Below are 12,493 nucleotides of genomic sequence, written 5' to 3'. Positions count from 1 at the left end.
GTCATGGTGCCCAGGCTTTGATGTCCTTCTCCAGAGAAACAGAACTGATAGGAGATGTGTAAATATCTCCTATCAGGATACATGTAATGACCAGGGAAAATTATGGCATTATTTCTATAAATATATATACATAGGGTTATTCATATATGCATATATGTAAGATATATATATAATATCAACACATATAATATATATATAGATACAGAGTCAGAAAGGGATTTAAAGGAATTGGCTAACAGGATAGTTGAAACTGACAAGTTGGAAATCTGTAGGGTAGGCAGGCCAGCAGGATGGAAACTCAGGAAGGAGTTAATGCTGCAGCCTCGAGGCAGAACTCCTTCTTTTCCAGTAAATCTCACATTTTGCTTTTAAGACCTTCAAGTGATTGAAGGCCCACGGTCCAGTCGACAGTAACCATCGAAAGTAGTCTCCTTAATGTCAACCATTGCAGGTGTTCACCACATTCACAAAACACCTTCACAGCAACACCTAGATTAGCGTCTGAGTCCACAGCTGGGTACTGCAGCCTGGCCAAGCTGACACGTACAACTGTCCATCACGACGTCAGACCCACGGGAGTTTAAAATCCATGTTTACCACTTCCATGCACCATGCCCGGGAGAAGATCTCTCAAACTCTCTGAGCTTCACTGCCTTCATCCATAAAACATGGGTAAAAACAAACAAACAAACAAAACCAACTACCTATTTTCTCTACTAAGAATAGGGGAACTGTACCGCCACCTTTCAGCGTGGGAGAGGTTGCTATGAGCTAGGGGCTGTAAAGCATTCAATCACATCCAGTCCCGGCCAGAGTCCACCATGAGTGTTTACTATCGACACATTTATCACAGTTCAATTTGTATCAGGAAACAAGAAATGAAATTTAAAACACTAATTATTATTTTACTATTATATAATAGTAAGTGAATATTACATACGCATATAAATTCTACATGCCTTATAGATCCAGTAAAAAATCCCTCAAGCATAAACAAAGTTGGCAATTCTGCTTTCTATCCAACTGCTACATGAAAGTTTATTTGACCAATGGCCAAAACCCTCATTAGGAGTTGTTAGCATATCCAAACTGTGCCTGCTGGATTTGGTACAGTAAAATTTGGCTTTTTATTGAATTTCCTCCCAAGTGGAGGCTAGAGGCCCAAATGAGGGCAATTGAACAAACAATCAGGTATCAAATATACAAATACCAAAGCAAGCAAAGACTAATAATGCACTGAAGTCGGTAAGCATTGTCTGTTAACAGGTGAACATACACACGTGTAAATGTGAACCACTGTATGGACAAATTAGTTGGTGGGTCAATCATGTCGGTCACTTGGGGCACACTGTTAACCCGGGAACGTTAGCAGAAGGATGTGCTTCCAATCACTGATTCCTTCAGGCTTTCTGTTAGAGGGTGACAGGTTTTCCCAGTGTCTGAAGAGGAGAATGTTCATTAAATGGGGATCCTATTAGAATAGGATTTTAAGTCTCTTCTAATATAAAAATCCCCGTATATAAAATTGCAACACTAAGTTTCTTCTCTCTTCTCTTTCCCAGTGCCCAGGCTGACTGTGCAAATGCAGATGTTTAAAACAAGACAGTCAGACATTCCGTTGTTATTTATTGATAACATGAGGAAGGTAAAGGGGAAAACACAAAAGATCAATCAAGACGTAACAAAAAAATGAATCAGTGGGGTCCTATGATTTCTAACATTCTTAAAGAGTCCAAGAAATCCCTTGCAAAATTGATTCCCTTTATCAATTCCAGACTATATGCACTGAACTCATTCCTGCAGATTTCAGCCACAGACCTCGGAGAGGAAATCTACAAAGGAGCACATGGAGCCACGTGGTGAGGGCCTTAGCCCCTTATTTCCTGTTTCTCTCCCGCACCTTGTTTCCAAGTGGCTGCCGGTACACCATAAGAGTCTGCTTTAATATTAAATGTCCACACCAAAGGAAAGAGAGTTTCTCTTTTTTTTTCTGTATCTCAGAATTAGATCACGGGAGCAGTGGGTCATGTTTGTGTGTTGAATTCACTGTTACTTTCCTGACTGTTATCTTGAGATAGTTTCTTATCTTCTTTGATCCACAGTTCAAATGTCTGTATATACAGAATAATAATATTAGTTACCTCAAAAAATGATCTGGATTAATCCCTGGCCCAGGTGCATATTAGTTTTTGGAAAGAAACTCAACACATACTGTGAACACGTATTAGCTCTTGCAGGCCAGCGGGGATTTAATAGATGAGTTCTTCAGAGTTGGAGATGCTGAACTAGAGTGAAACGAGGAGGAATCAAGTCCTGAGCCCCTGCCTCACTTTACTGTGAGTGAAGAATAGTAGATGATGTCCTTTGCTTTGCTTCTCCATTTTTTGTTCTTTCCTGGTGAAGATTGGAAATACAGTCTCAGGAGGACAAGAAGAAGAAAGGAAAGGAAAGGAAATAGAGAACTCTCAGTCATGTTTTGATTTTTTTTTCCCTTTCAAGCCATTTAATGTCTTAACTGGAACTTTCTTTACTCCAGTTTCCAAAGCACCTAACAAGTGACCTCAGGGCCACTGAGCAGGCCACAAATGCTGTAACTGGGGGGCAGTCCAGGCAGAAACAGGAAACAAGACCCGTTAACTGAGCATTTCCTTCACCCTGCCCGTGTGCTGGGCCCTTCCCCTGCAAGGCCACAGTTCTCATAGGTTTATGTCCAGCCTGAGAAAAGCCAAGGATGCTTTTCGACATTTAGCTCATTGCTGAGAGATGCAAGATCTGGTTCAGGGTGCTGGCATTTTTTTCATTATTTTAAAAACATATATAACATAAAATTTGCCATCTTAACTATTTTTTACATGTACAATTCAGTGGCATCCATTACATTCAGAGTGTTGTACACCCACCACTACTGTTTACAAACTTTTCCATGACCTGACACAGAAATTCTGTACAATTACCCAGTAACTCCCCATTCCTCTGTCCTCCAGCCCTTGGTAACCTCTAACCTGCTTTCCATCTCTACAAATAAGCTTATTCTAGAGATTTCATATAAATGGAATCATACAATCTTCATCCTTTTGTGTCTGGCTTTTTGTACGTATCATGTTTTCAAAGGTTCATCCAGATTGTAGCCTGTATCAGTACTTCATTCCTTTTAATGGGTGAATAGTATTCCATTGTGTGTATGTACCACTTTGGGGGGCATATTGATGGCCACTTGGGGTGTTTCCACCTTGTAGCTACTGTGAATGATGCTGCCATGACAGAGTGCTGGATTCAATACTTGTGGTTTTTAACTTTGAAACTTCTAGAGCTGCTTGTTTCCAGCTGAAATCAGATCCTGAGGGCTGCGGCTGGAGCAGGCGAACAAAGTACACAGAGTTCTTCCAGGAGAGGAATAGGGACAACCCCACGGCTGAGTCAGCAGCTCCTCTGGAGCCATTTACTTACAATCCTGCAGCAGCTTCCAGGATGGGCTGCCAACCAGCCCACATCACAGACGCTAATGGAGCAGCACAGGGCTTTGAGACCCAAACACACACCTGCTGCACAAAGCTTGGCTCTTCCAAAGCCCATGGGGCTTTGATTGGAGCTGGACAGCCAGGAGAGGCCTGGGGACGTCCCCTTTGCCCTCTTCCTGGGGATGGTCCACATTCTCTCTAGGAAAGGCAAGAGCTTCGGCCTCAAGGCAGACAGCACAGGAGCGGAATTCCCCGCTCCAACACCACACAAGTGAAACCATGACGTGAAATGCAAGGCTGGGCTCAACCACACATGACCCTGCAGGGTATCTAGTCATTTAAGTGACATTAGCTTATAAGCCAAAGGCTAAAGAGAGAAAGAATTAAATAGAAATGATTTAAGTGATCAGCAATCATTCCACATTCTAGTGTCACGCTCTTTTTACCTTGGTGAGGAAAGAAGATTTTCTTAGACAAAAATGTGAATTAAAGCCAATCTCTTCTGCATTACTCCCAGAGTCTGTGATTAGTAAAAAGAAAAAGAAGGAAGGCACATGATTCCGACACAGTCCTCTTAAACGAATCCATGGAAGGCAGCAGGATGGCTGCAAGTGTTACTAAAGCCGGAGGTGCGGCCCAGGGCGTGGAGCCTGACTGCCCACTGCTTGGGCCCACATCTTGGCTTTGCCACTAACTAGCTGGTTGAGGTGGAGGAAGTTTTTCTACTTTCTGAGACCCTCAGTCTCTCCATCTGTAAAGTGGTGTACTGGGAAATATAAACTCATAGAAACACCTATGAGAATAAAATGAGGTCAACTCTAGGGCTTCCCCGGTGGTGCAGCGGTTGAGAGTCCGCCTGCCGATGCAGGGGACACGAGTTCGGGCCCTGGTCCGGGAAGATCCCACATGCCGCGGAGCGGCTGGGCCCGTGAGCCATGGCCGCTGAGCCTGCACGTCGGGAGCCTGTGCTCCGCAACGGGAGAGGCCACAGCAGCGAGAGACCCGCATACCGCAAAAAAAAAAAAAAAAAAAAAAAGAGGTCAATTCTATAAGGCATATATATAATAGATACTTAATAGATGTTAGCTATTATTAACCATCCTCCCTACTTTTATTCTTAATCAATAATTCAATTTAATTCAGCAACTACATGCTAAACCTACTGCATGTGAAGGATTATGATTAGCAGTAGAAAAAACAAGACCGTCTATACTGGGTGAGGATATAAAACACAGACACAGAAACAGAATTGAACATAAATGCAGTAGGTTTAAGTTTTTAAATAGGATCACTAAGTGATATTCCCAAATACTAAATGATTCACAAAATTTCATCGCTTTTTAGCGTGACTTTTTTCTTTTATAATGATGTTAAAAAATATGTAGGTTGATTATAAACAAACTCATGTCTTTCTTCTCCACTGGATTCTCAACTTCACAAGGGTAGATTCCATACCTATTTTGTTCACTGCTCTACTCTCCAAAGCAAGCACTGTGCTTGGCATATTATGGTCAATCAGTACACGTGTGTTGAATGAATTGGCATAGGACTGAAGGACTGACTGAGTGAGTAAACTGGAAATTTACTCCTAATGAGATAGCCCTGTTCTCGTAATATTTCCTAAAAAGCACTATCCCTTCCTTACGGGCACCAGTTATATCTATGTTACTCCAAAAGTTAGTCTTTACATAATGGTTATGTGTTGAGCATGCGAAACAGAGCTTAACAAAATTCATACAGATCCCCAGTGGCGACATACTGTATAGTACTCGGTATTGGCTTCCTAGGGCTGCTGTAACAAATTACCACTACCTGGATGGCTTAAAACAAGAGAAGTGTATTGTCTCACAGTCTTGGAAGCTAGAAGTCTGAAATCGAGGTGCCAGCAGGGCCGTGCTCCCTCCAAGGGCTCTAGAGAGAATCTCCTCCATGCCAAGAATCTCTCTTGGCTTCTGGCAGTTGTCAGCAATCCTTGGCATTCCTTGGTTTGTGGCAGCGTACCTCCAACCTCTGCCTGTCATCAAATGGCCATCTTCCTTCTATGTGACTCTGTATCCCTTCTTGGAAGGACGCCAGCCTTATGGAATGAAGGGCCCACCCTACTCCAGTGTGCCCTCATCTTAATAATTACACCTGCAACGACCCTATTTCCAAATAACGTCACATTCTGATGTTTCAGGAAGGGAGGGGGAGGACCCAGTAGATTCAACCCAGTAGATTCCGCAACGACATTTTCTGCAGAATGAAGCAGAAAGCAGAAAATCCTACCCTGAGTCTATCATCTGAGCATTTACTCAAGTCTCACTGCATGGCAGTATTATGAGAGGAGAAGGAAGATTAGCCATAAGGTTTAATGTATCATGGAATGCAGAAGACCTAAAAGAGTCTTCCAGCACGCGAAAAAGCAAGCACTTGGCACTCCATCACGGGTGGTTTTAAGTTGAAAAGGCCAGGCAGTATTTCACAAAAGGCACCAAGGCGGAGCCTGCTCCCCCCCCCACCCCGAGCGTCACACCCACCTAAAACGGCCTTCAGGCAATTCCTCCAGAGTTAACACAGATGTCAGCTGACACTAAGACGGATGATACTGCCGCTGCTGACAGATGGTGCTTCACAGCTGGGTTTCTGAGCAGAGTAATGAGAGGATCAGACCATGGACAGGCTAAAGGGTAGTGCGTCAGCACAAGAATTTCCATCACACCGTAAGTCATTCACAAGACAGTTTCACGCTAGTAACAGCCTCACTACAATTTGAACCAATGATTTTCCTCCAAAGTTCTGAAGGATTGCTACGTCCCAAAGATCATGAGAAGACCGTGCTTGGCTTAATCCAGATGGGCAGGGAAAGACAAGGTTCTTTCTGAAGTTCAAGGCTGTTTCAGCAGGATCTGAGGGCAAATTCAAAGACACACGCTTGTTTCCTGGCATCAGGAGGCTCAAGTGACAAAGTCGTAGGTGCCTCTTCTTGATCCACGCACTCATTCATTCAACATCCCGTGTGCCGGACACCATGTCCAACACAATTCCATCATCAAGCCATCTCGGAGACAGAGGTTACGTTACTGCAGGACATGGAGGACAGGGAAAGAGTGGAGAAAATACCAACTTCGTCTTCCAACAGAAAGTGTCGTAAAGGGACAGGCAGCAATATTTTGTGGCTTTAGGTGACCCAAACCCAGACAATTACAGACCTTTGCACCCTACAGCCACTCATTGATTTTAGGGATTTTATACAAAGCATGTTTACTTGTGTTTACCTTAATTGTCTGTGATGATCTATCCAAATTCGTGGAAATTCTGAATAATAAATCTTATAAGGCATTGACTCTCCTCCTTTCACACATAAGCAGTAAGTCTACCAACGGTGAAAGGGGAAAAAAAGGGCTATACATTTCAGATCTTAATCTTATTTAATGCAAGACAATCTTAGGATCTTATTATGTTTCCCATCCCACACGGCCCATTTATTAGAAAGTCATGAGCAGAAATCTATTGTCAAAATTCTGTAAAGGGAATTAAGAGAGATCCAAACAGCCCTGCTTGGCAAAGAAGATTACAACAGCAGGTTTTCCTGCCACAGAGAAGACACAAGGCACTAAATACCGTTAAGAAATCACTTAAGTGAAGAAACCAGAATTCATCCGCTCAGATCCACACTTACTCCCTGACTAGCTGGGTGGTCCTGAAGCCACTCAAGACTTTTCAGCAACCATCAGTGCAGCATATCAGACCGGGGAGAGGAATATCGGAGGAGGTCATCTTCAAGATCCCTTTCGACTCCCACATTCTCTATTCCTCCCTGACTCAAAAAGTTACCAACCCTTAGGGCTTCCCTGGTGGCGCAGTGGTTGAGAGTCCGCCTGCCGATGCAGGGCACGCGGGTTTGTGCCCCGGTCCGGGAAGATCCCACATGCCGCAGAGCGGCTGGGCCCGTGAGCCATGGCCGCTGGGCCTGCGTGTCCGGAGCCTGTGCTCCGCAACGGGAGAGGCCACAACAGTGAGAGGCCCGCGTACCGCAAAAAAAAAAAAAAAAGTTACCAGCCCTCTAGCAAAACTAAAAACCACTTTACAACCACAAACCAGGACCCTAAAAGTTAAAGGTCATGTGGAAGAGCTAGAGTTGTTAATCAACTTCCTCCTTCCTGAACTGAAAAGAAATTTATATATATATATATATATATATATATATATATATATATATATATATATAAACATATATAAAAATTTCCTGGGTTATTTCACTGCCATGTCTTCCCGTTGGGCGTGTGACTTCTGACCTTGCATGTCCAGTGTGATCTTTCTTCGTGCCCAAATGAAAGACCCAATTTTATTACCTGCCATGCTCCCTAAGAGTGTCATTATTCTCCTCCCACATCTCTTCCACCTTCCTTGGGTTGGGAGAGAAAGTTCCCTTGGAACCACGGTGGGAAGCCACCATTCTATTTGATAGGAGGAGAGGTAACCATTCCTGCCAATAGGGATCTCTGAGCACAAAGCAACTGAGAAAATATGAATGGCAGCAACAGAGTACTTCACAGATAGCCAGAATCCTTCTAAATCAGAACTGGAAGGGAGGAGAGGCCAAAGCAGTACACTGAGTGCAGTGACTGCCCCCACCCTGAATCCATTCCATCCCCCTGCCTCTGTGTAGCTCTCTCATGATTGGGTGACAGTGAATTCACCTCTGTCTCCAGCAGGGAGCTCTGCCTGTCCTAAGCCAATCAACATGAACCCATCCTCACTGACCAGTGATTGACTAGGCAGATAGAGAGGGGCAGTTAAATGGCCAAAGTTGTCAATGGTGGGGAAACGGTGCTCTCTCTCTCTGGATTATAACCCTAGGAGTTGTTACCAACCATAGTGTATCAAAAAGGAGCGTCCACCTTACCATGAAGATGCATGCAGCAAAGCGTAAAGACAGAAAGAAATCAGGTAAGAACATCCCCAAGACATAAACCAGTTCGAATAGGTCCTGACACTCACCCTGCTACTGGATTTCTGTTATGTGAACCAATAAGGAACAAAGGAAGAGTCTGTCTGCTACACCTGGTGATCAATGTTGGAACTGCAGAAATGTATGCTTACCAAAGATAAAACTTAGAATTCAAGAAAAAAAACTGGGAATTCCCTGGCAGTCCAGTGGTTAGGACTCTGCGTTTTCAGTGCAAGGGCCTGGTTTCTATCCCTGGTCCGGGAACTAGGATCCTGCAGGCCACTTGGTGCAGGCAAAAAAAAAGAAAGAAAAGAAAAAAGATCGTCCTAAAGGTATTTTTTCTACGTGAAAAGACTGACTCTGTGAAAGGTGGAATAAGCATAAAGCAATTATTTTAACAGTGATGAACTATAACTTTTAAAAAAGCACAACCAAGTAAAAATAAGAAGCTGTATATATAGCCACACGATAAATTTGATAAGGCTTTCCAGACCCTGTGAAATAGTTTAATTTGCTCTGGGCAACGAGCAGATGACTTGGTAGGTCTTTCTTCTTTTAAAAAGTTTAATTCAGCTTCCACCTACAATCTGTGTTGTATTTTTCAAAGCTTTATGCGTTAAAAAAAAAAATCGCTCTCCCTAAATTCTGCATTTATAGCCCTTTTATCATATAAATTGCGGTCATAACCTAACTTAAGGTTTGCAGGGGCCAGTGAAGCGAAAGGTCTGGCTTCTATAAAACAAGAAACGTTAAGCAAAATAAATCTTGCCTGAAACTGGAATAGTTCTTGAATATAGCAACTTAGGATCTAATCTCTCCTCTCTTTTGAAAATATAACAGCTTTGCCTTTTAGCCAAAGTAGATCAAATACTCCACGAATAGCTGTTGTTCCTTTACTTCATTCTCTTTCTGGATGTACAGATACTTGATTAATAACTGTAAAATTCCCTAGAATTCTCGTCTCAAATTCTTCTAGAACAAAGGCATCGCCTCATCCGTGAAGGTGACAGGGACATTCTGACTCTCCCATTTTGTCTGAAGGAAGAACAGGTGACGGGGATCTGACATTTCAAGCTGTGCATCAATGTCTTCCGCTACTCCAGGCCCTTCTTCATTCACCTTCTTGTAAAATTATTATACTCATCCTAAAAATCGAATACATTTTGTGGAACCCTGATGGAAATTCTAGGGGATGTTTATGATAGCAGTGCGTTCATAAAGACTTTGGTGGAATGCAACTTACAGGGCCTTCACTTATTTAAATAAAACGTAAACATTTCAGGCATTTGTGACGGTATTGTTTTTCTCAGTGTGATGATAGCTAAGGAAATGTTTTCGGATGTATGGTGTGAGACAGGCAGAATAATCTTGCCTGCCTCCAGATTTCTATCTTTTACAGTCAAGAGATGGAATTAAATATTTTGCCCTCTCTTCCCCCAGCCCTTTTTACCCCTCCTTCCCCATCTTCTTGAGGTGTCATAGACAGTGATAGGCACATCACCAGATCGTATCACCAGCCCAGTTTAAACCCCCTAACAGTTTCCCATTGGGTTCTGGCTTAAGCCCAAACTCTCTACTATGGCCCATGAGACTCTGTATGACAGGAGCAACTGCCCTCCTCCCAGAATGTGCCCTGAGGGTTCCCCAGAGAAGGACTCTGTCTGTGGAGATCACTGCTACCCACAGTGCCAGCTGCTTGTAGACCCTCGATACAGACCTGTTGAATGAACAAGGTAATAGCTATCAGGTAAACACAGACTTTGCCTTTGTAGTTTATCCAAATTATACAACTAGCAAGTTTTCAAAATACAAAGAATCAAGTGCAGAAAAATAAATTTAACATAGATCGATATGAGACAATGATTTAGTAAAGAGTCTGAATGTTGAACATTTAAAAGAAATGCCACTTGTACACTTTAAATCCATAGGAAAACTACTTAAATCTGACAGTGGTTAAGAGAAAAACAGATACCTGAGAATAGACCAGAAAATAAAATTATTTGGAGGTAGAGAAAGGGGATGCTTTTTTTATTCTTTTTTAAAAGTCCCCATTTTACTTTCTTTTTTCTTTTTTGCTTTTTTCTTTCTTTCTTTTTTTTTTTTTTTTTTTTTTTTTTGTGGTTCGCGGACCTCTCACCGCTGTGGCCTCTCCCGTTGCGGAGCACAGGCTCCGGACGCGCAGGCTCAGCGGCCATGGCTCACGGGCCCAGCCGCTCCGCGGCACGTGGGATCCTCCCGGACCGGGGCACGAACCCGCGTCCCCTGCATCGGCAGGCGGACTCAACCACTGCGCCACCAGGGAAGCCCTACTCTTTCTTTTGAAGGCTGGCAAGTGTCTGAACTTAATCTGAATTCATTAGTCTGTGCTTTGATTTACCACAGTATTTGCCATTAAAAGGTTTCATTTATTTACAGCATTTGACAGGAAGGAAACAATGCTGATTTTTTTAAAATGTTGCTTTGTATATTGCAATATTTTTGAAGGCAAGTTTATTACGCTTTTATTTTACCGTTTGGATACGGTGAAATAGCCAATCATATCCATAAATGGTGTAATAATTAAATGTGTGCAAAACTTGCAAGGATTTTCAAATGGACCAGTCCTATACCATTTATGGCATATAAAGGTACACCAATTAAATCAGAAATACCAGTGGAACAAAATGGAGAGCCCAGAGATAAATTCGTATATAAACAGTGAAGACAGGAAAGTAACCCTGAAAATCTGTGAAGAAGGAAGAAATAATAACTGGTACTGGGACAACTAGGTACTATTTTTATAAAAATCATATCCTCATCTTACTCAAAAAAACAAAGTATAAAACTCACAAGATATAAATTCAAAAGAAAACAGAACTAAATATTTATCAAATTTCTAGAAGGTTATAAGTCTATTAACCTAAAACCAACAGAAGAAAGTACAAAGAAAATTATCAGGACATTCAACCATATAAAAATTTCAAACTTCGTATAAGAAAAATAAACAAATAGCAACAAATGTAACTGAAGCCAAACAACCCTTTGGGGGAAAAAAATCACAAGGGGCAAATGTCTTTATTCTCCAAAGAACTCATACGAATCACTTGAAAGACACTAAGACTAGCATATAAGCTGGGAAAAGATGACAACAGGCTATTCACCAAAGAAACACAAATGGTGTAACAGAATTTGAAACATAGTCTAACTTGCTGGTAAAGAGACAAAACAAAACAAAAAGATACCACTTATACTCCATGCCTTTGCAAAATGGTTTGAGTGAGAATATCCATTGCCTGCCTGCAAGAATAAATAGATACAAGTACTTTAAAGTATCCGGCAACATGCACATCAAAAAGCCTTGATACGATTTAAACCTTTTTATCCCAGCAAGTCCACTTCTCCTTAAATTAACAGAAGCAGTCTGCTCCTTTCTTACCTACTGTATCCTTGAACTTGTCTTTGAAAGTAAATAGACGAAAGTCAAGGAGCATGTTAGGGGGCAGGACTGGCTGGCTACATAGTCTGTGGGCCCCAGAGCAAACCGAAAATGTAGGGCCCTTATTAAGAAATGATTGGGGGCTTCCCTGGCGGCACAGTGGTTAAGACTCGGAGCTTCCACTGCAGGGGGCGCGGGTTCAATCCCTGGTGGGGAACTAAGATCCCAAAGGCTGTGCGGTGCAGTCAAAAGTAAAAAGGATTAGGAATTTCAAGAGGGCAACAGCAGAGCATGGGGCCCCTTTGAACACAGGGCAGAAAACTCAAGGAGCTGGCCCTGTTAGGGGGAAATCTGTACCCACATTGCTGGGATGGGGGTAGGGGAAGGTCCATGCATGCACTGCCCTTCTGATTCTGCTTAGTGGATGAGAGCCTTGGGATGCAGTAGGAAGAGAGGGTGGGTGCTGAGAGGAAGTGACCCTTTTCTCCCTGAGGAGAGAGTGAGAGTAAGATCCTAGAGATGATGCAACTGAGTAGACACTGGTACCAAGGCCTGGGCATTTGCCAGGGCAGCCCTTGACATTCTCATCTCTGCGTGGAACTTAGTCAGCATCTAGAATGGGAGTCTGGTCACTCTCCCTTGCTCCTGTGCTGCAAGGGAAGTCAGATATTTAGCCTCAGCAGCTTT

The sequence above is a fragment of the Phocoena phocoena genome, chromosome 3, assembly GCF_963924675.1.
Source record: "Phocoena phocoena chromosome 3, mPhoPho1.1, whole genome shotgun sequence".
In the NCBI taxonomy this organism is placed as follows: domain Eukaryota; kingdom Metazoa; phylum Chordata; class Mammalia; order Artiodactyla; family Phocoenidae; genus Phocoena; species Phocoena phocoena.
The sequence above is the reverse complement of the archived record's forward strand: the minus strand, read 5'-3'. Positions refer to the sequence as shown.